The sequence below is a fragment of the Pristiophorus japonicus genome, chromosome 3, assembly GCF_044704955.1.
Source record: "Pristiophorus japonicus isolate sPriJap1 chromosome 3, sPriJap1.hap1, whole genome shotgun sequence".
NCBI lineage: Eukaryota > Metazoa > Chordata > Chondrichthyes > Pristiophoridae > Pristiophorus > Pristiophorus japonicus.
Window position 1 is genome coordinate 31,091,539 of NC_091979.1, and position 22,108 is coordinate 31,113,646.

General features: G+C 44.9%; 1 protein-coding gene across 1 annotated transcript in view; it reads right to left on the reverse strand.

Moving 5' to 3' along the window:
* The window catches only part of LOC139253715 (contactin-associated protein-like 5), a 1,602,302-nt gene that overhangs the window by 838,758 nt on the left and 741,436 nt on the right, over window positions 1-22,108 (reverse strand). The window lies entirely within an intron of this gene.

Consider the following 22,108-nt stretch of genomic DNA (forward strand, 5'->3'; position numbering starts at 1 on the left):
AGGACAGTTTTGATGGGGAACAGGGGGAAGAGTTTTGATCTGGGAGGGAAGAGAGTTTTGATCGGCGGGATTGGGGGGGAGGGGGGGAGTTTTGATCTGGGGTGGGGGGGGTGATAACTGTGTCGCCAGTAATTTTAGACTTAGAAACATAGACATAGAAACATAGAAAATAGGTGCAGGAGTAGGCCATTCAGCCCTTCTAGCCTGCACCGCCATTCAATGAGTTCATGGCTGAACATGCACTTCAGTACCCCCTTCCTGCTTTCTCACCATACCCCTTGATCCCCCGAGTAGTAAGGACTTCATCTAACTCCCTTTTGAATATATTTAGTGAATTGGCCTCAACTACTTTCTGTGGTAGAGAATTCCACAGGTTCACCACTCTCTAGGTGAAGAAGTTTCTCCTCATCTTGGTCCTAAATGGCTTATCCCTTATCCTTAGACTGTGACCCCTGGTTCTGGACTTCCCCAACATTGGGAACATTCTTCCTGCATCTAACCTGTCTAAACCCGTCAGAATTTTAAACGTTTCTATGAGGTCCCCTCTCATTCTTCTGAACTCCAGTGAATACAAGCCCAGTTGATCCAGTCTTTCTTGATAGGTCAGTCCCACTATCCCGGGAATCAGTCTGGTGAATCTTCGCTGCACTCCCTCAATAGCAAGAATGTCCTTCCTCAAGTTAGGAGACCAAAACTGTACACAATACTCCAGGTGTGGCCTCACCAAGGCCCTGTACAACTGTAGCAACACCTCCCTGCCCCTGTACTCAAATCCCCTCGCTATGAAGGCTAACATGCCATTTGCTTTCTTAACCCTGTTGATGAAAATACTTTCCTACATAAGAACATAAGAATTATGAGCAGGAGGTATTTCTATTTTTTATTTGGATATTTTTTTAAATTATGTAAATATGTTGTGCCTTTTTACTTCTTTTATTTTTGTAGTTTAAGCTTCCATGAATGCGTCTGTTGTATAGTAAATTAACTTTGTGACGTTTATCACATGACGTCCTGTATATCTGTTTGATCCTATTCACATTCTTTAGTCAAGTTATTAAGTACCTACCTGCACTGATTTCTTAACTCTCCACAAGGGTTTTCTGTGCGGCCACAAGTGGCCACATACGCTGGCCTAAGTTGGAGCAACTATTAGCTGTTCAAAGTGGCTTAACTGGCCAAATCGGGCATAGGTGGCTGGTATTGCCCCCTTTTGAACAAAATGAAACTAAACTAAAAAAATCCTAACTAACTCACTTACATTGGCGCAAATTGAATGTGCAAAATGGGGATTTTTGAGCTACTCCAGAAAAATCAAGTTGCTCCAAAAAAAACGGAGCAACTCCTGGCCAAATTTGGGCCCTTTAAGCTGAAGTGTGGTCGAGTAGTTCAAGTTAAACATCAAAATCCCAAAACAATATTTGAAGAGGGGCAGAGAGTTTTCCCTGTGTCTTATCTCAAGCAACATCAAAAACAGGATATCCAGTCAAAATAACAAGTCGTTGCCATTTGTGGGATCTTCCTATTCACAAATGGGTTGCCGCGTCCACGTACATAACAGTCACTGCTATCAAAGCAATTCATTTCACATGAAATGCTGTGGGATGTTTGAGAGGTGTGTCATTTATAATACAATGTTTTTTTTCCGAACCTCTTTACACTCCGACTCAAACTTTTCTCATAAGTGTAATATCTGTAAGCTTGTAATGTTTGTAGCTACACACTATGAATGTAGACATATTGTGTACTGCAATTGTACAGTTAATAATAAACAGAACCAGGCAGATTTCCGGAGGCTTCCGAGAGAGCTGCCTGCCATGTTAGGAGCTGTGTGTGCTGTGTTCTGTGAAGATATCACATTTGGTGATGAGGATGGGATTTTTTTGGATGATTTAAAGCTTAAATTTTGTTGGGGAAGGATTCAGCCAGCCGACAAAGAGATTTTGGAAGTTTCTGTCTTTGGAAAAAAGCTACAAAATCAGAGGTAATACAGCACACAGAGTGAACAGCTAGAGATTAAAATGGCAGGTGTAATCGGACATTTGGGGGAATATAGACACGACCGCGAACGTTTTAAAGCGTATGTGGACTGGCTAGAAATGTATTTCACTGCAAAAAACATAACTGACAATGCAGTCCAGAACCGGGCTGTGCTGGAACATAAGAAAGCGATCTTCTTATCGGTGGCGGATCCGGCATTATACGAAACCCTTGTAAATCTGCTTGTGCCTGACGAGCCAAAGGACACAACGCTGAAAGAGAATTTAACGAAGCTGGAGCAGCACTATAACCCCAAACCGTTAGAAATTGCTGAAAGTTATCGTTTCGGGATTCGGAATCAAAAGGCTGATGAAATATATCAGTGATTACATCGTAGCATTAAAAAAGCTATCGATGCACTGTAATTTTGGAAACTTTCAAAACCGAGCATTACGGGATCGTTTTGTTTGTGGTGTGAGAAATGATGCGATCAGAAGGAAGTTATTGATGACGGGTGACTTAACTTTTGAGATTGCTTGTCAGATAGCAAGGTCGATGGGATTGGCCGAACAATATTCCCAAGAATTAAATAATAATTACGGTCGTCAGTCAACCGAGGTAAATCACCTGCAGGTTCAAAGGAAAAGATGGTGGGGGGCCAAAGTCTCAGAAACTGGAAATTCTACCAGAGCGTCGAAGTCATGCTGCAGGTGCCTGGGACAACACATTGCTCAAAGTTGTCCATACGTGAAGGCAGAGTGTTTCTTCTGCAGAACGACTGGGCATCTTGCGAAGGCATGCCGACTGAAGGGTAAACCAGCTTTTAAAGCTATGAGTCCAGCGTTCAAAGCTATGAGTCGAAATGCCAAGAGACTTCATAGCATGGAAGAACAACAACAGGACGAGGAGATGTTAGAGTTACACGTCATCAGGAGCATGAGTTTAACGGACAGCGATTCGGAAAGCATTAAAATCCACATAGATGTTGCGGGATTCAAGATACCAATGGAAATTGACACGGGTGCATCCGTGAGTGTAGTACCGGAGTCACTGTACCTCGACAAATTGCGTGATTTCCAACTGGAGAAATCCAAGATAGAGCAGCGAGGCTACTCGTGAGAGAAAATTCCTGTGGTAGGTCGTATCACCGTACCGGTGAAATATAAAGATTTATTTCAGAACTTGCCTCTAATAATAGTGAAAGGAGACAAGTCTGCCTTACGAGAAAAAAATTGATTGAGCTCACTGAAGCTGGATTGGAGTAAGATTTTCTGTGTGGAAGCGAGAATTTCATCAACGGATGAGAACATAAGAAAATAAGAATTAGGAACAGGAGTAGGCCATCTAGTCCCTCGAGCCTGCTCCGCCATTCAATAAGATCATGGCTGATCTGGCCGTGGACTCAGCTCCATTTATCGCCCTCTCCCCGTAACCCTTAATTCCCTTATTGGTTAAAAATCTATCTATCTGTGACTTGAATACATTCAATGAGCTAGCCTCAACTGCTTCCTTGGGCAGAGAATTCCACAGATTCACAACACTCTGGGAGAAGAAATTCCTTCTCAACTCGGTTTTAAATTGGCTCCCCCGTATTTTGAGGCTGTGCCCCCTCGTTCTTGTCTCCCCGATCAGTGGAAACAACCTCTCTGCCTCTATCTTGTCTATCCCTTTCATGAGGTTGTCAAGAAGTATCCGAAGGTGTTCTGCGAAAAGGGCAGTCGGCTCCAAGGCTTCAAGGCGAGTGTCAGGGTACAGAAGGACGCTAGATCGGTTTACTACAAGCCACATCCCGCAGCATATGGACTCAAGGAGAAAGTTGAGCAAGAACTCAAAAGATTAGAGACTGAGAGCATTATTTGTAAGATTGATCGATGTAATTGGGCTACACCCATTGTTGTTGGACCTAAGTCCGATGGTAAGGTAAGATTGTGTGGTGATTATAAAGTAACCGTAAACCAGGTTCTAGAGGGTAATGTCCCCAATACATTGCCAAATATAGAAGATTTGTGCACAACACCGACAGGTGGTCAGATCTTTTCAAAACTGGATCTTACGAATGCCTACTTACAGCTTGAACTAGATGAGGAGTCCAAGTCATGTTTGACTATAAATACTCATCTAAGCCTATATCAATTTAATAGGCTACCGCTGGGAGTGTCTTCTGCCCAACATTTTATTGACTGAGGTCATTCAGAATGCCATTTCTATACCTCTTCCAAACCGCTCACCCATCACCCCTGTGCTCGCTGACCTACATTGGCTTCTGGTTAAGCAACGCCTCGATTTCAAAATTCTCATCCTTATTTTAAAATCCCTCCATGGCCTTGCCCTTCCCTATCTCTAATCTCCTTCAGCCTCACAACCCCCCTGAGAGGTTTGCGCTCCTCTAATTCAGCCCTCCTGAGCATCCCTGATTGTAATCACTCAACCATTGGTGGCCGTGCCTTCTGTTGCCTAGGCCCCAAACTCTGGAACGCCCTGCCTAAACCTCTCTGCCTCTCTGCCTCTCTTTCCTCCTTCAAGACGCTCCTTAAAACACACCTCTTTGACCAAACTTTTGGTCACCTGCACTAATTTCTACTTATGCAGCTCGGTGTCAAATTTTTATTGCATAATACTTCTGTGAAGAGCCTTGGAACATTTCACTACATTAAAGGTGCTATATAAATACAGTAGTTGTTGTTGTTGTAAATCTACCATATCTTTTTAAAAGTCCATGATATTGGATGTTGCTCCATCAACAGACCTCATCCAAATGTCCTTCGCATTCCTTTTTGAACATTGCCCATTCTCCCTATCCCTTGAAATGTATGTGCAACATCGGCTTCATTGCTGCTTGTTCCATTGCCTGTGCAGGCCCAGATTCAGCATCTCCGCTATCTCCAGACCTCAGATTCATCCCTTCCACTTTCCCCCGGCAATGGACTCGGCTTCTCGTCCTCCAGGCAGCTGCCAGTTTGAGCCCTTTTCTCCCGCGTGAATCAAGAGCTGAACTACATTTCCAGTCCCATTTGTAGCATTTATGCTGCACTCCATCTATCTGTGCAATCCTGACCCCGTGCCCTGACCTTCCACGTCCTGTTGTGTGGAAGGTCAGGGCCTATAAATGAGACTTCACGTCAAGGCTTCAGTACACTGAGAGAAAGGAAACAGGGAATAGAGTGGAGTGCAGGACGAAGGTTTGCGATTTCACAGCAAGCCTCAGTGAAGCACATAGCTGTATCCATCAGTATTCCAGGAGTTGCAAATCAGCGGCGGGGGACACATAATAACAGAATAACACAAACTGACAAATGAAATTAATGAACAATAAGTCAGGACCTCATAATCATTCAATGTACAACAGACTCCTGTTTATAGATCACACAACAAATCAACAAATTATGTTAATGCTGTTGTTACCAATGCACATACTAATATTTCAATATTTCCAACAGTATTTAACAAACTCCAATCTTAAACGAGATGTGAGGCAAGAAACCAGAAAGGATTGGTTCATAATTGGGCGAGGAAACCAATATGCCACGACAGATTATCTATGACAAATCAGTCATATCTGGTTGAACTTCTGTTCTGATCAGACTACAAAGCTAGGTTGAGAATCAGCCTAACACCTAAGAGAAAAGACAAGTTAGTTCATATTAATATCCAGGTTGCTGCCTCAGATATGGCTACAGGTCTGCATAGGAGTATTGAATAGTATTGAAACATATAAGATTCTAAGGAGGCTTGACAGGGTAGATACAGAGAGGATGTTTCCCCTCGTGGAGGAATCCAGAACTCAGGGGCAGAGTTTCAGAACAAAGGGTCAGCCATTTAAAATGGAGATGAGGAGGAATTTCTTTTCTCAGAGGGTCATGAATCTTTGGAATTCTCTACCCCAGAGAGCTGTTGAGGCTGGGTCATTGAATATATTTAAGGTGGAGATAGACAGATTTTTGAACTACAGTGGAGTCAAGGTTTATGGGGAACAGGCAGGAAAGTGGAGTTGAGGCCAAGATCAGATCATGATCTTATTGAATGGCGGAGCAGGCTAGAGGGGCCAAATAGCCTACTCCAGCTCTATTTGTTATGTTCTTATGAGAAAGAAATGACAGATTAAGAGAAATAGAGTGAGAGACATATATACAGATAGCGGGGGGGAAGGTACAGAGATAAGCAGCAACACAATTACAGGAAGAGGGGGCATTTTATTTATCTGTGAGCAATGTCAGGGGACATCAGATAGCAGTATTTAAGCTGAATACAGGTCTGCTATATTTTAGGGCCTATCGTGAACTAAAGAAAGATTTATATTCATACACTGGCTAAGAACATCCCTCAGAAAGAGCGTAAAGCATTTCATACAATTAATTACTTTGAATTGCAATCATGAGATTGTGTAGATATAGGAGGCAGCCATTTCATAGAATCATACAACACTGAAGGAAGCCATTTGTACCTGCAATAGAGAGCTCCCCTGAGTGGACTATTGCTCCACCTAGTGGACTTCTGTGGTAATGCAACTACTGCTGTAAATACAATAAAAGCATCACGTGACAAGGTCACATGACAAGTTCCTGTAACGCCATCTTGTGTATGTGTGTGTTTGTGATGTGGTAAAGAAGATATCAGAGCCTGTGCCGGCTCCCTGAAATAGTTACCAAATGAGTCTCTGCTCTTTTCCCATAGCCCTGTAAATGTTTCCTTTTTAAGCAGACATCCAATTCCCTTTTGAATGTTCCTATTGTATCTGCTTCCACCAGGCAGTGCATTTTGCACACAACGTCCCACAAAGAGATGAAAAGTCTCACTAGACTGTTTAGAAACATAGAAATTTACAGCGCAGAAGAAGGCCATTTTGGACCATCGTGTCTGCGCCGGCCGACAAAGAGCCGCACGGCCCTTGGTCAGTAGCCCTAAAAGTTAAATATAAACCTATGAACAATGACGGAAAAGCAAAGAGCACCCAGCCCAACCAGTCCGCCTCACACAACTGCGATACCCCTTATACTTAAACATTTTACATTCCACCCCAGTCGCAGCCATGTGATCTCCTGGGAGAGACAAAAACCAGATAAAAACCCAGGCCAATTTAGGGAGAAAAAAATCTGGGAAAATTCCTCTCCAACCCATCCAGGCGATCAAAACTAGTCCAGGAGATCACGCTGGCCGTATTCTATTCCCTGCAGTACTTACCATCATATCTGCGCCATCCAACAAAAGGTCATCCAGTCTAATCCCAATTCCCAGCTCCTAGTCCGTGCAGGTTACTGCACTTCAAGTGCCCATCCAAATATCTCTTAAAAGTGGTGAGGGTTTCAGCATCCACCACTCTTCCAGGCAAAGAGTTCCAGATTCCTACAACCCTCTGCATAAAGAAGCCCCCCTGCCCCAAATACTCTCTAAATCTTTCATCAACCACCTTAAAACTATGACCCCTTGTTATAGACCATTCCACCAATGGAAATAGGCCCTTACTAACCACTATGTCCAGGCCCCTCAATATTTTGTACACCTCAATGAGGTCTCCTCTCAAACTCCTCTGTTCCAATGAGAACAAACCTAGCCTATCCAATCTTTACTCATATCTAAGATTCTCCATTCCAGGCAGTATCCTAGTAAATCTCCTTTGCACCCTCTCAAGTGCAATCACGTCCTTACTATAATATGGCGACCAGAACTCCATGCAATACTCCAGCTGTAGCCTAACCAAAGTATGATACAATTTAAGCATAACCTCCCTGCTCTTATATTCTATGCCTTGGCCAATAAAGGCAAGCATTCCTTTTGCCTTCTTAACCATCTTATACACCTGGCCTGCTACTTTTAAGGATCTATGGACAAGCACTCCAAGGTCCCTATGTTCATCTACACTATTAAATGGCCTACTGCCTAATGTGTATACCCTTTCCTTATTAGCCCTCCCAAAGTGCATCACCTCACACTTCTCTGAATTAAATTCCATTTGCCACTGCTCTTCCCACCTGACCAGTAGGCAGAGCAGTGGCCCACCTGACCTTCTGCAGCCCATGACTTTCCTCTTCATTATCAACCACATAATCAATTTCAGTATCATCTGCAAACTTCTTAATCATAATCCCTATATTCAAATCTAAATCGTTGATATATACCACAAAAAACAAGGGACCCAGTACTGAGCCCTGCAGAATCCTACTGGAAACATCCTTCTAGTCCCAAAAACATCCATCAACCATTACCCTTTGCTTCCTATCTCCAAGTCAATTTCGGATTCAACTTGCCAATTTGCCCTATATCCCATGGGCTTTAACCTTCATGACCAGTCTACTATGTGGGACCTTATCAAAAGCCTTTCTAAAGTCCATATATACTACATCATATGCACTACCCTCATCGACCCTCTTGGTTACCTCCTCAAAAAATTCAATCAGTTTAGTCAAACACGATCTTCTCTTAACAAATCCGTGCTGACTGTCCCTAATTAATCCTTGCCTTTCCAAATGCAGATTTATCCTGTCTTTCAGGATTTTTTCCAATAATTTTCCCAGCACTGAGGTTAGGCTGACAGGCCTGTAATTACGCGGCCTATCCCTTTCTCCCTTCTTAATCAAGGGTGCTACAATAGCAGTCCTCCAATCCTCCGGCACCATGCCCAGATCCAAAGAGGACTAGAAAATGATGGTCAAGACCTCTGCTAGTTCCTCTTTTACTTCACTCAACAGCCTGGGATGCATTTCATCCGGGCCTGGGGACTTATCACAAAGATTCCCCTCATGGTCTCTAATAGGCCCTACCCTTTCTTTAGTTACCCTCTTAATCTTAATATATTTATAGAACATCTTAGGGTTTTTCTTAAATTTACTGGTCAAGAATTTCTCACGCTCTCTCTTAGCATTGCTAATATCCTTTTTAATTTTGTCTCTTAACTTTCTATATTCTTCTGAAGATTCTATAGTATTTAGCCTTTGATATATGACATAAGCATCCCTTTTTTTCTTAATCCTCCCCTGTAAGTCCCTAGACATCCAGGGGGCTCTAGAATTATTTTTCCCAGCCTTTTTCTTTAAGGGCACAGGTTTGGCTTGAGCCTACCGGATCTCCTCCTTGAATGCCTCCGACTGTTCCGACACTGATTTACCCACAAGTAGCTGTTTCCAGTCCACTATGACGAAATCACTCATTAACTTAGCAAAATTAGCTTTTCCCCAATTTGGAACTTTTGTTCCAGACCTGTTCTTGTCCTTACCTATAACCAACTTGAATCTGACTGAATTCTATAGATATGTAAAGAGAAAAAGGTTAGTAAAGACAAACTTAGGTCCCCTGCAGTCAGAATCAGGGGAAGTCATAACTGGGAACAAAGAAATGGCGGACCAATTGAACAAGTACTTTGGTTCGGTATTCACTAAGGAGGACACAAACAACCTTCCGGATATAAAAGGGGTCAGAGGTTCTAGTCAGAAGGAGGAACTGAGGGAAATCCTTATTAGTCGGGAAATTGTGTTGGGGAAGTTGATGGGACTGAAGGCCGATAAATCCCCAGGGCCTGATGGTCTGCTTCCCAGAGTATTAAGGAGGTGGCCTTGGAAATAGCGGTTGCTTTGACAGTCATTTTCCAACATTCCATAGACTCTGGATCAGTTCCTATGGAGTGCAGGGTAGCCAATGTAATCCCACTTTTTAAAAAAGGAGGGAGAGAGAAAACAGGGAACTATAGACTGGTCAGCCTGACATCGGTAGTGGGTAAAATGATGGAATCAATTATTAAGGATGTCATAGCAGCGCATTTGGAAAGAGGTGACATGATAGGTCCAAGTCAGCATGGATTTGTGAAAGGGAAATCATGCTTGACAAAACTTCTGGAATTTTTTGAGGATGTTTCCAGTCGAGTGGACAAGGGAGAACCAGTTGATGTGGTGTATTTGGACTTTCAGAAGGCTTTCGACAAGGTCCCACACAAGAGATTAATGTGCAAAGTTAAAGCACATGGGATTAGATGTAATGTGCTGACGTGGATTGAGAACTGGTTGGCAGATAGGAAGCAAAGAGTAGGAGTAAATGGGTACTTTTCAGAATGGCAGGCATTGACTAGTGGGGTACCGCAAGGATCTGTGCTGGGGCCCCAGCTATTTACATTGTACATTAATGACTTAGAAGAGGGGATTAAATGTAGTATCTCCAAATTTGCGGATCACACTAAGTTGGGTGGCAGTGTGAGCTGTGAGGAGGATGCTATGAGGCTGCAGAGTGACCTGGATAGGTTAGGTGAGTGGGCAAATGCATGGCAGATGAAGTATAATGTGGATAAATGTGAGGTTATCCACTTTGGTGGTAAAAACAGAGAGACAGACTATTATCTGAATGGTGACAGATTAGGAAAAGCAGAAGTGCAACGAGACCTGGGTGTCATGGTGCATCAGTCATTGAAGGTTGGCATGTAGGTACAGCAGGCAGTTAAGAAAGCAAATGGCATGTTGGCCTTCATAGCGAGGGGATTTGAGTACAGGGGCAAGGAGGTGTTACTACAGTTGTACAGGGCCTTGGTGAGGCCACACCTGGAGTATTGTGTACAGTTTTGGTCTCCTAACTTGAGGAAGGACGTTCTTGCTATTGAGGGAGTGCAGCGAAGGTTCACCAGACTGATTCCCGGGATGGCGGGACTGACATATCAAGAAAGACTGGATCAACTGGGCTTGTATTCACTGGAGTTCAGACGAATGAGAGGGGATCTCATAGAAATGTTTAAAATTCTGACGGGTTTAGACAGGTTAGATGCAGGAAGAATGTTCCCAATGTTGGGGAAGTCCAGAACCAGGGGTCACAGTCTAAGGATAAGGGGTAAGCCATTTAGGACTGAGATGAGGAGAAACTTCTTCACCCAGAGAGTGGTGAATCTGTGGAATTCTCTACCACAGAAAGTTGTTGAGGCCAATTCACTAAATATATTCAAGAAGGAATTAGATGAAGTCCTTACTACTAGGGGGATCAAGGGGTATGGCGAGAAAGCAGGAATGCGGTACTGAAGTTACATGTTCAGCCATGAACTCATTGAATGGCGGTGCAAGCTCAAACGGCCGAATGGCCTACTCCTGCACCTATTTTCTATGTTTCTCTGTTTCTATGTTTCTATGGTCACTGGCACCCAAGTGCTCTCCCACTAATGATCCTTCAACCTGCCCAGCTTCATTCCCCACAACTAAATCCAAGACCGCCCCCTCTCATGTTGGGCTTGCTACATACTAACTAAAAAAGTTCTCTTGAATACATTTCAAGAATGTCGCACCCTCTATACCCTTTACATTAAATTTGTCCCAATCAATATTTGGATAGTTAAAATCCCCTACTATTATTACCGTATGGTTTTTGGACTTCACAGCAATTTGCCTACATATTTGCTCCTCTATCTCCCTCCCACTGTTTGCGGGGTCTATAATACATGCCCAGCAGTGTGATTACCCCTTTTTTATTTTTCAATTCGACCTATATGGCCTCATTCGATGATCCCTCTGACATATCATCACTCCTTACCGCTATAATAGTTTATTTAATCTGTACTGCAACCCCCGCTCCTTTTTACCCTCCTTTCTATCTTGACTAAAAATCCTGTTGCCAAGATTATTGAGCTGCCAAATCTACCCCTCTTTCAGCCATGTTTCTGTAATGGCTATAATGTCATACTCCAAAGTGTCTACCTGTGTGCTGAGCTCATCTGCCTTATTTGTACATGTGTTGACACAAGGTATTGGCTGGGACATCAATACGACCTTTAAATAGTGCCACAAAATATCAAACATCAACTTGCACCAATGGACTGACCCTTGGCTTAATCTCTCATCCAAATATTGGCATATATTTTTTAAATGAAGCATTCGCTGGTGTGTCAGCCTCCACTGTATGTTCAAGTCCTGGAGTGGAGCTTGAACCTATAACCTTCCCCTTATGGTATGGGAGTGCAACCAGCTCGCCACCACTCTCAGTACACTTGTGTTGTGTTTATGCTGCAGATTGCTTTCAGACAAACTGTGCAGTAACTCCTCTGAACACAGCACAAAACTGACTAACCGGCTTGAACCCGAGTGTAACGTTATAAATCTCTTATTGCTACAGCTCCCTACGTATTCCCGTGCCAAAAGACTGACTTAAAATTCCATTTAAACAGCACGGTAACCAAGGATATATATGAAAGAATAAAAGTGCTTTTAGTTAAATCATTTAAACCATTTTCATTATTTTTTAATTAAAAACATAAAGGTCTGATAGATATTGTAACCTTTTTATCATGAGTAATTTACTACAATCTTCAGATTTAATAATGATCTCTATTATTCATATGCTGGAATATATTAGTGTAGCTTTTTGAACATTTCAGAGTGACACTGACTGGAACATAATTTAACTACAGCTCTGCTTTGATATATATATGCGTGTAGCACACCATTTATTTATTAACAATAAAATAAATGATTTCCTTTGTTTGCTCAGGTGACCTTTCATAGGTGTCAGCTGTAGCTCAGTAACACTCTCGCCTCTGGGTCAGAAGTCCCACTCCCGAGACTTGAGCATGTAACCTAGGCTGACACGGCAGCGCAGAAATGAGGGAGTGCGGCACTGCCGGAGGTGCCGTCTTTCAGATGAGAGGTTAAACCACTCAGGCACTATTTCAAAGAAGAGCAAGGGATTCCTGGCCAATATTTATCCATCAACCAACATCACTGAAACAGATTATCTGATCATTGTCACATTGCTGTCTGTGAGAGCTTGCTGTGAAGAGATATTTACCATGTTTCCCACATTACAACAATGGCTATGCGTCAAAATAGTACTTTGTTGCCTGCAAAGTGCTTGAGGTGATGAAAAGCGCTTTTTAAATATGCATTTTCTTTCCTTTTTCCTGTGCGAATCTCAAACATTAAAAACAACAAGAATCTCGAATCTCAGCGAGGCTGGCGTGATGCCAATTACTGTTGAAATATAACAGCTATTTGCCGTGAACCTGTCCCACCAGAATCCGGGTCTTGACTGACTCCATGTTCTCATGGGTGCAAGTCCACACTAAATCACTGAGAATGGATGGTGACAGCAGCTCACGTGCACAGGCCAGACAAACATTCTTGTGGACCTGACATCAGGAAAATGCTGTGGCTGCAATACAAGCTTCATGGCCAGGGTTTTTCAATGTGCAGTTTTACACACCACACTCCAGACCTCAGGATTCATGCACAAACATAGTGGAAAAGGGACCATTGAACATTAGTTAGCACTGCAAAAGGATTTGCATGAAGCAGATCTGATAGAATCAGACGTATGCAATATTAAATGGTGTACAAAATGCATATCCGGAGCAGTAAATGTCAGAGGCTGGAGTCAGAAGGCTCCGCATTTGTATTGGACAGGAGTGAGTGAGGGGAGTGAGTTGAGGGGAGTGAGTGGGGGTAGTGAGTGAGGGGAGTGAGTGAGTGAGGGGAGTGAGTGAGGGGAGTGAGGGCAGTGAGTGAGTGAGGGGAGTGAGGGAAGTGAGTGAGGGGAGTGAGTGAGGGGAATGAGTGAGGGGAATGAGTGAGGGAAATGAGTGAGGGAAATGAGTGAGGGAAATGAGTGAGGGGAGTGAGTGAGTGAGTGAGGGGAGTGAGTGAGGGGAGTGAGTGAGTGAGGGGAGTGAATGGAGTGAGTGAGGGGAGTGAGTGAGGGGAGTGAGTGACGGGAGTGAGTGACGGGAGTGATGGGAGCGAGTGAGGGGAGTGAGTGAGGGGAGTGAATGAGGGGAGTGAGTGAGGGGAGTGAGTGACAGGAGTGAGTGACGGGAATGAGGGGAGTGAGTGAGGGGAGCGAGTGAGGGGAGTGAGTGAGGGGAGCGACTGAGGGGACTAAGTGAGAGGAGTGAGGGGAGTGAGTGAGGGAGTGAGGGGAGTGAGGGGAGTGAGTGAGGGGAGTGAGTGAGGGGAGCGACTGAGGGGACTAAGTGAGAGGAGTGAGGGGAGTGAGTGAGGGAGTGAGGGGAGTGAGGGGAGTGAGTGAGGGGAGTGAGTGAGGGGAGTGATCGGCGTGAGTAAGGGGAGTGAGTGAGGAGGGAGTGAGTGAGGAGGGAGTGAATGAGGGGAGTGAGGATGGAGTGAGAGAGGAGTGAGTGAGGGGAGTGAATGAGTGGGGGGAGTGACTGAATGCTAAATTATATTTTCTGATTGGTCGGATCTTAAACTATGGGGAGCTAAGTTACAACAGTGATTACACTCCAAAAGTACTTCATTGGCTGTAAAGCGCTTTGAGACTTCGGTGGTCGTGAAAGGCGCTATATAAATCCAAGTCTTTCTCTCTATTTAACTAGTGTTTGTGTTTACAAGCAGTGACTTCGAGTTTGTCCGAGAATCTCACTAATAAGGAGGTATTCTGGGTGCGATTTTGATTGGCTGCCTTCAAAATAGTAGCTGTGTTGTCAAGTGGCTGATTGTGCTTGCTGATGCTTTTGAGTCGGTTTGAGTACATTGTACAAGAGAGGCTATTATTTTGTGAGTGTTCATTAAAGTTAGAGTGAGTGATTGAGTAGAGTTTGACCTGAACTGGCACGAAAGCACTGCAGCTGACTTATAGTTCCTGGGAAGTATTTGTATGGAAGCTTATAAAGGATTGTGGGGAACAGAGCAGGGCCTCAGAATTACAGTAGATAGTTCCAGTTGTGGACCAAAACACTGACACAGGTGCGATGAGACTCCTAGGTGGTACTATAAATTCGATGATTTAATGATAAAGCAGGGCAGGATAAGGGGATATTGAGAAAGGGTAAGCTTAGTTCTTCTTCACACAAAGAGAATCAGAATTTTTCAAATCCCTCCATGGCCTCACCCCTCCCACTTTTTAAGAAAAGAGGGAGAGAGAAAACAGGGAACTATAGACCGGTCAGCCTGACATCGGTAGTGGGTAAAATGATGGAATCAATTATTAAGGATGTCATAGCAGCGCATTGGGAAAGAGGTGACATGATAGGTCCAAGTCAGCACGGATTTGTGAAAGGGAAATCATGCTTGGCAAATCTTTTGGAATTTTTTGAGGATGTTTCCAGTCGAGTGGACAAGGGAGAACCAGTTGATGTGGTGTATTTGGACTTTCAGAAGGCTTTCGACAAGGTCCCACATGGGATTTGGGGTAGCGTGCTGACGTGGATAGAGAACTGGTTGGCAGACAGGAAGCAAAGGGTAGGAATAAATGGGTACTTTTCAGAATGGCAGGCAGTGACTAGTGGGGTGCCGCAAGGTTCTGTGCTGGGGCCCCAGCTGTTTACATAGAAACATAGAAAATAGGTGCAGGAGTAGGCCATTCGGCCCTTCTAGCCTGCACCGCCATTCAATGAGTTCATGGCTGAACATGCAACTTCAGTACCCCATTGCTGCTTTCTCGCCATACCCCTTGATCCCCCTAGTAGTAAGGACCTCATCTAACTCCTTTTTGAATATATTTAGTGAACTGGCCTCAACTACTTTCTGTGGTAGAGAATTCCACAGCTTCACCACTCTCTGGGTGAAGAAGTTCCTCCGCATCTCGGTCCTAAATGGCTTACCCCTTATCCTTAGACTGTGACCCCTGGTTCTGGACTTCCCCAACATTGGGAACATTCTTCCTGCATCTAACCTGTCTAACCCCGTCAGAATTTTAAATGTTTCTATGAGGTCCCCTCTCATTCTTCTGAACTCCAGTGAATACAAGCCCAGTTGATCCAGTCTTTCTTGATAGGTCAGTCCCGCCATCCCGGGAATCAGTCTGGTGAACCTTCGCTGCACTCCCTCAATAGCAAGAATGTCCTTCCTCAGGTTAGGAGACCAAAACTGTACACAATACTCCAGGTGTAGCCTCACCAATGCCCTGTACAACTGTAGTAACACCTCCCTGCCCCTGTACTCAAATCCCCTTGCTATGAAGGCCAACATGACATTTGCTTTCTTAACCGCCTGCTGCACCTGCATGCCAACCTTCAATGACTGATGTACCATGACACCCAGGTCTCTTTGCACCTCCCCTTTTCCTAATCTGTCACCATTCAGATAATAGTCTGTCTCTCTGTTTTTACCACCAAAGTGGATAACCTCACATTTATCCACATTACACTTCATCTGCCATGCATTTGCCCACTCACCTAACCTATCCAAGTCGCTCTGCAGCCTCACAGCATCCTCCTCGCAGCTCACACTGCCACCCAACTTAGTGTGATCCGCAAATTTGGAGATACTACATTTAATCCCCTCATCTAAATCATTAATGTACAGTGTAAACAGCTGGGGCCCCAGCACAGAACCTTGCGGTACCCCACTAGTCACTGCCTGCCATTCTGAAAAGTACCCATTTACTCCTACTCTTTGCTTCCTATCTGCCAACCAGTTCTCAATCCATGTCAGTACACTACCCCCAATCCCATGTGCTCTAACTTTGCACATCAATCTCTTGTGTGGGACCTTGTCGAACGCCTTCTAAAAGTCCAAATATACCACATCAACTGGTTCTCCCTTGTCCACTCTACAGGAAACATCCTCAAAAAATTCCAGAAGATTTGTCAAGCATGATTTCCCTTTCACAAATCCATGCTGGCTTGGACCTATCATGTCACCATTTTCCAAATGCGCTGCTATGACATCCTTAATAATTGATTCCATCATTTTACCCACTACTGAGGTCAGGCTGACCGGTCTATAATTCCCTGCTTTCTCTCTCCCTCCTTTTTTAAAAAGTGGGGTTACATTGGCTACCCTCCACTCGATAGGAACTGATCCAGAGTCAATGGAATGTTGGAAAATGACTGTCAACGCATCCACTCTCCAAATTTGTGGATGACACTAAGTTGGGTGGCAGTGTGAGCTGCGAGGAGAATGCTATGAGGTTGCAGAGTGACTTGGATAGATTAGGTGAGTGGGCAAATGCATGGCAGATGAAGTATAATGTGGATAAATGTGAGGTTATCCACTTTGGTGGTAAAAACAGAGAGACAGACTATTATCTGAATGGTGACAGATTAGGAAAAGGGGAGGTGCAACGAGACCTGGGTGTCATGGTACATCAGTCATTGAAAGATGGCATGCAGGTACAGCAGGTGGTTAAGAAAGCAAATGGCGTGATGGCCTTCATAGCGGGGGGATTTGAGTACAGGGGCAGGGAGGTGTTACTACAGTTGTACAGGGCCTTGGTAAGGCCACACCTGGAGTATTGTGTACAGTTTTGGTCTCCTAACTTGAGGAAGGACATTCTTGCTATTGAGGGAGTGCAGCGAAGGTTCACCAGACTGATTCCCGGGATGGCGGGACTGACATATCAAGAAAGACTACATCAACTGGGCTTGTATTCACTGGAGTTCAGAAGAATGAGAGGGGATCTCAAAGAAACGTTTAAAATTCTGATGGATTTAGACAGGTTAGATGCAGTAAGAATGTTCCCAATGTTGGGGAAGTCCAGAACCAGGGGTCACAGTCTAAGGATAAGGGGTAAGCCATTTAGGACCGAGATGAGGAGAAACTTCTTCACCCAGAGAGTGGTGAACCTGTGGAATTCTCTACCACAGAAAGTTGTTGAGGCCAATTCACTAAATATATTCAAAAAGGAGTTAGATGTAGTCCTTACTACTAGGGGGATCAAGGGGTATGGCGAGAAAGCAGGAATGGGGTACTGAAGTTGCATGTTCAGCCATGAACTCATTGAATGGCGGTGCAGGCCCGAAGGGCCGAATGGCCTACTCCTGCACCTATTTTCTAAGTTTCTATCTCTTTAATCTCTTCCAGCCCCACTGGCCCTGCCCCGAGATGTCTGTGCTCCTCTAATTCTGGCTTCAGAGCATCTCTGATTTTAATCGCTCAAGGATTGGTGGCCGTGCCTTCAATTGCCTTGGCCCGAAGCTCTGGAATTCCCTCCCTAAACCTCTCCGCCTCTCTACTTCTCATCGCTCCTTAAAACCTACCTCTTTCTGCCCTAATTTCCCCTTTTGTGGTTCGGTGTCACCAGTGAAGCACTTCGGAACATTTTACATAAAGACGCTATACAAGTAGAAGTTGTTGTTGTGGTATGGCAGTAAAGGCAAGCTCCCTGGAAACACGTAAGAGTCAGTATTGTGAAGAAGGGGAAGGGGTTGTGGTCTGTGAATGGAGGAGCTGAACTGCAATGAAGAACTTCCCCACTTGTATCCATCTTGTGAACACAATGTTTCTGTGCGACCATCTGAATTACATGGGTAAACACGAGCAGGCAGCGTCTGAGGTTCTCAAAATACTGGGTTTTGAATTAGAACATAAGAACATAAGACATAGGAGCAGGAGTAGGCCAACTGGCCCCTCGAGCTTGCTCCGCCATTTAATAAGCTCATGGCTGATCTGATCATGGACTCAGCTCCACTTCCCTGCCCTCTTCCATAACCCTTTATTCCCTTATCACTCAAAAATCTGTCGAACTCCGCCTTAAATATATTCAATGACCCAGCCTCCACAGCTCACTGCGACAGAGAATTCCATAGATTTACAACCCTCTGAGAGAAGAAATTTCTCCTCATCTCAGTTTTAAATGGGCAGCCCCTTATTCTGAGACTATGTCCCCTAGTTTTAGTTTCCCCTGTAAATGGAAATATCCTCTCTAAATCCACCTTGTCTAACCTCCTCATTATCTTATATGTTTCGATAAGATCACCTCTCATTCTTCTGAACTCCAATGAGTATAGGCCCAACCTACTCAACCTATCTTCATAAGTCAACCCCCTCATCTCCAGAATCAACTTAGTGAACCTTCTCTGAACAGCCTCCAATGCAAGTATATCTTTCTTTAAATACAGAGACCAAAACTGTATGCAGTGCTCCAGGTGTGGCCTCACCAATACCCTGTACAGTTGTAGCAGGACTTCTCTGCTTTTATACTCTATCCCCCTTGCATTAAAGGCCAACATTCCATTTACCTTCCTGATTACTTGCTGTACCTGCATACTAAGTTTTTGTGTTTCATGCACAAGGGCCCCCAGGTCCCTCTGTACTGCAGCACTTTGCAATTTTTCTCCATTTAAATTATAATTTGCTTTTCTATTTTTTCTGTCAAAGTGGATAACCTCACATTTTCCCACATTATATTCCACCTGCCAAATATTTGCCCACTCACTTTGCCTGTCTATGTCACTTTGCACATTTTTTGTGTCCTCCTCACAATTTGCTTTCCCACCTATTTTTGTATCGTCAGTAAACTTGGCTACATTACATTCGGTCCCTTCATCCAAGTCATTAATATAGATTGCAAATAGTTGAGGCCCCAGCACCGATCCCTGCGGCACCCCATTAGTTTACTGTTTGCCAAACGGAAAATGATCCATTGATCTCAATAGGTTAGAGATAATGAGGGGACATGCATCTAAGTTACATAAGCATAGAACTGGGTTAGACCTCAGGAATGTTTTCATTTTCACTGAAGGTCATCGACCTTTAGAATAAGATGCTGGCTCCTGCAGCGAATGTGCAATAACTGCAAGCTTTTAACAAAAGAAGCTGGACACGTTGCAGGCTTTGGCTGGTAACATTCCGTACAAAAGGTAGGTGGCAACTTGGGAGAGGTGAGTCATGATCAGAATTCCTGCTTTCCCTTGAATTTGCACAGGATATTTCTTTCAATCTGTTTGATGTTGCCTCTGATAGCAAGGGGGATTGGCGCATAGCTTTCTGAGGAAGCATCGACTATCACTGGTACTGGGGCTGTAAAAGATGTCAGTTATACCGAATGAGGCTGGAAGAGCGATTGGGGGTTAGGTCTGAGTTTGGTCAATGGTGTTCACTGGCCAATATCGGATTATGAATCTCTCCCATTCCACCACATGCCCCTGGTGGGCTGGCACATTGATAGTCCTGATACCCAGTTGCAACAGGATAGTCTGAAACAGGCTCTTTGAAGAAGCTGCCCTTTTTCCTGCCCAATACTTTTGTACGTTCATCCTCATTTCTGCATGCAAGCCCTGTGTTCACTATTGGTTTGTAGTGTGAAACCCTGCACATCACTCCTCGTTGCTTCCAAATGAGCAAACCAGTCACCCAAAGGCATGGTGCACGGGTCTGCCAAGCAAACTGCTGTTCCCACTGATGTAGCACTTTTGGTTGAACTTCAGGGCCCAAGTTTCGAGACGCACCTAAAATGGCGCAGCCCGGACCTGGACGCCCGTTTTCCGCGCCAGAAAGTGCGCCTAAAAAAAACTTTGAGATTCTCCGGCTCCCTGCAGGTCTTCTGCAGTCGGGCGCAGCGCAGCACGAGCTGTAGGGGGTGGAGCTAGGTCCCTGCGCTGAAAACAGTGCCGGGACCTCTGCATATGCGCGCTGCAGTAGCTCCAGGTGCCCAAAACTGTGTGGGAGGGGCCCGAAGCACGCAGCCCCTAGCCCTGGCCGAATGGCCTCACTGGGGCTGCGTGAATAAGGCTCCTCCCACGCCCAGCTCCTGCTTCCTCCCGACAAAACTCGACCCCCGCTCTCCCCCCCGCCCCCCCCGGACCTCCGCGACTCTCTTCCCCCCCCCCCCGGACCTCCACGACGCCCCCCGAGACCCGACGCCACCTACCTGTAAATCTAGCCCGGGGTCTTGGGCCCGGCCGTTCAGCCTCCTTCTCTCCCTCCCCCCCCTCTCTCCCTCCTCTCTCCTTCCCTCCCTCCCTCCTCTCTCCTTCCCTCCCTCCCTCCCTCCTCTCTCCTCCCCTCCCTCCCTCCTCTCTCCTTCCCTCCTCTCTCCTTCCCTCCCTCCCTCCTCTCTCCTCCCCTCCCCCCCTCTCTCCCTCCTCTCTCCTTCCCTCCCTCCCTCTCTCCCTCCTCTCTCCTTCCCTCCCTCCCTCCTCTCTCCTTCCCTCCCTCCCTCCTCCCCTCCCTCCCTCCTCTCTCCTCTCTCCTTCCCTCCTCTCTCCTCTCTCCTTCCCTCCCTCCCTACATCTTCTCTCCTTCCCCCCCCCTCCCCCCCCTTCTCCCCCTCTCCCTTCTCCCCCCCTCCCCTCCACTTCACTTCTCCCCCCCACCTCCCTTCTCTCCCCCCCACCTCCCTTTTGCCTCTCCCCCTTCCCCTCCCCCCTCCCCCCCCAGCTTCTCCCCCTCCCCTCGCTGTCAGAAACACAGACACTGACAGAGAGTGAGAGACACATACACACACAGACAGACAGATAGAGACACTGACAGAAACACACTGGGGGGACCGTCCCAGCACGCTGTTGGAGGACTCTCAGTGCTGCAGTCGGTAAGTAGAAAATGTTTTATTTATTGATTCTTTCAAAAAAAATTATTTTTTATTAATTTTTTTTGATTGATTTATTGGTTGATTTATTGATTTATTTATCATTTATTATTGATGATGGCTCTTTATTTGTAAAACTGAAATGTTTAATGTTTGTAAACTTCCCTTTAAACCACCTCCCCCCCCCCAATTCCCTACGCCTAATTTGTAACCACAAGCCTGATTTTCTAAAGTGTAGACAAGGTTTTTTCGAACGTACAAAAATCTTCACTTACTCCATTCTAAGTTAGTTTGGAGTAAGTTTTCACTGCCGAAACTTTGAAAACAGGCGTAAGTGGCCGGACACGCCCCCTTTTGAAAAAAAAATTCTGTTCCAAAGTGAAACTGACTAGAACTGGAGCAAACTAAATGCAGAGAATTTGAATTTCTAAGATACTCCGTTCTACACCAGTTGCTTCAAAAAATCAGGATCAACTGAGGCCGAAACTTGGGCCCTTAAGTACTGTGATTCTAAAAGGGAGGAGGGGCGATTAACAATGTGCAGTGATGTCACACATAAGTGATGCTGTGCTTCTGTGATTAGGATATGAATACTATCAAGGTATTGCACATTTATGAGTACCAAGGAAAAGCTTTCTATAAACTTTACACTGTGACAGAGCCTCTTGAATAACAGAATACTCAATCTTACCATTAAATCACCAATAGCCAACCAAAGCCCAAACGCATTGTTCAGCGATAGAATAACATTCAATGTATCCATTGTCTGCAGTTTAAATACATTGATGAGCTCCGAGGAACAGCCAGAGGAGTGAGACAGATACCTGACTGGTGGCCGTGCTTTCAGTTGCCAGGGCCTAAGCTTTGGAATACTTCCCCAAACCTCTCCACCTCTCTACCTCTCTACCTCTCTCTGCTCCTTTAAGACACTCCGCAAAATCTACCTCTTTGACCAAGCTTTTGGTCAGCTGTC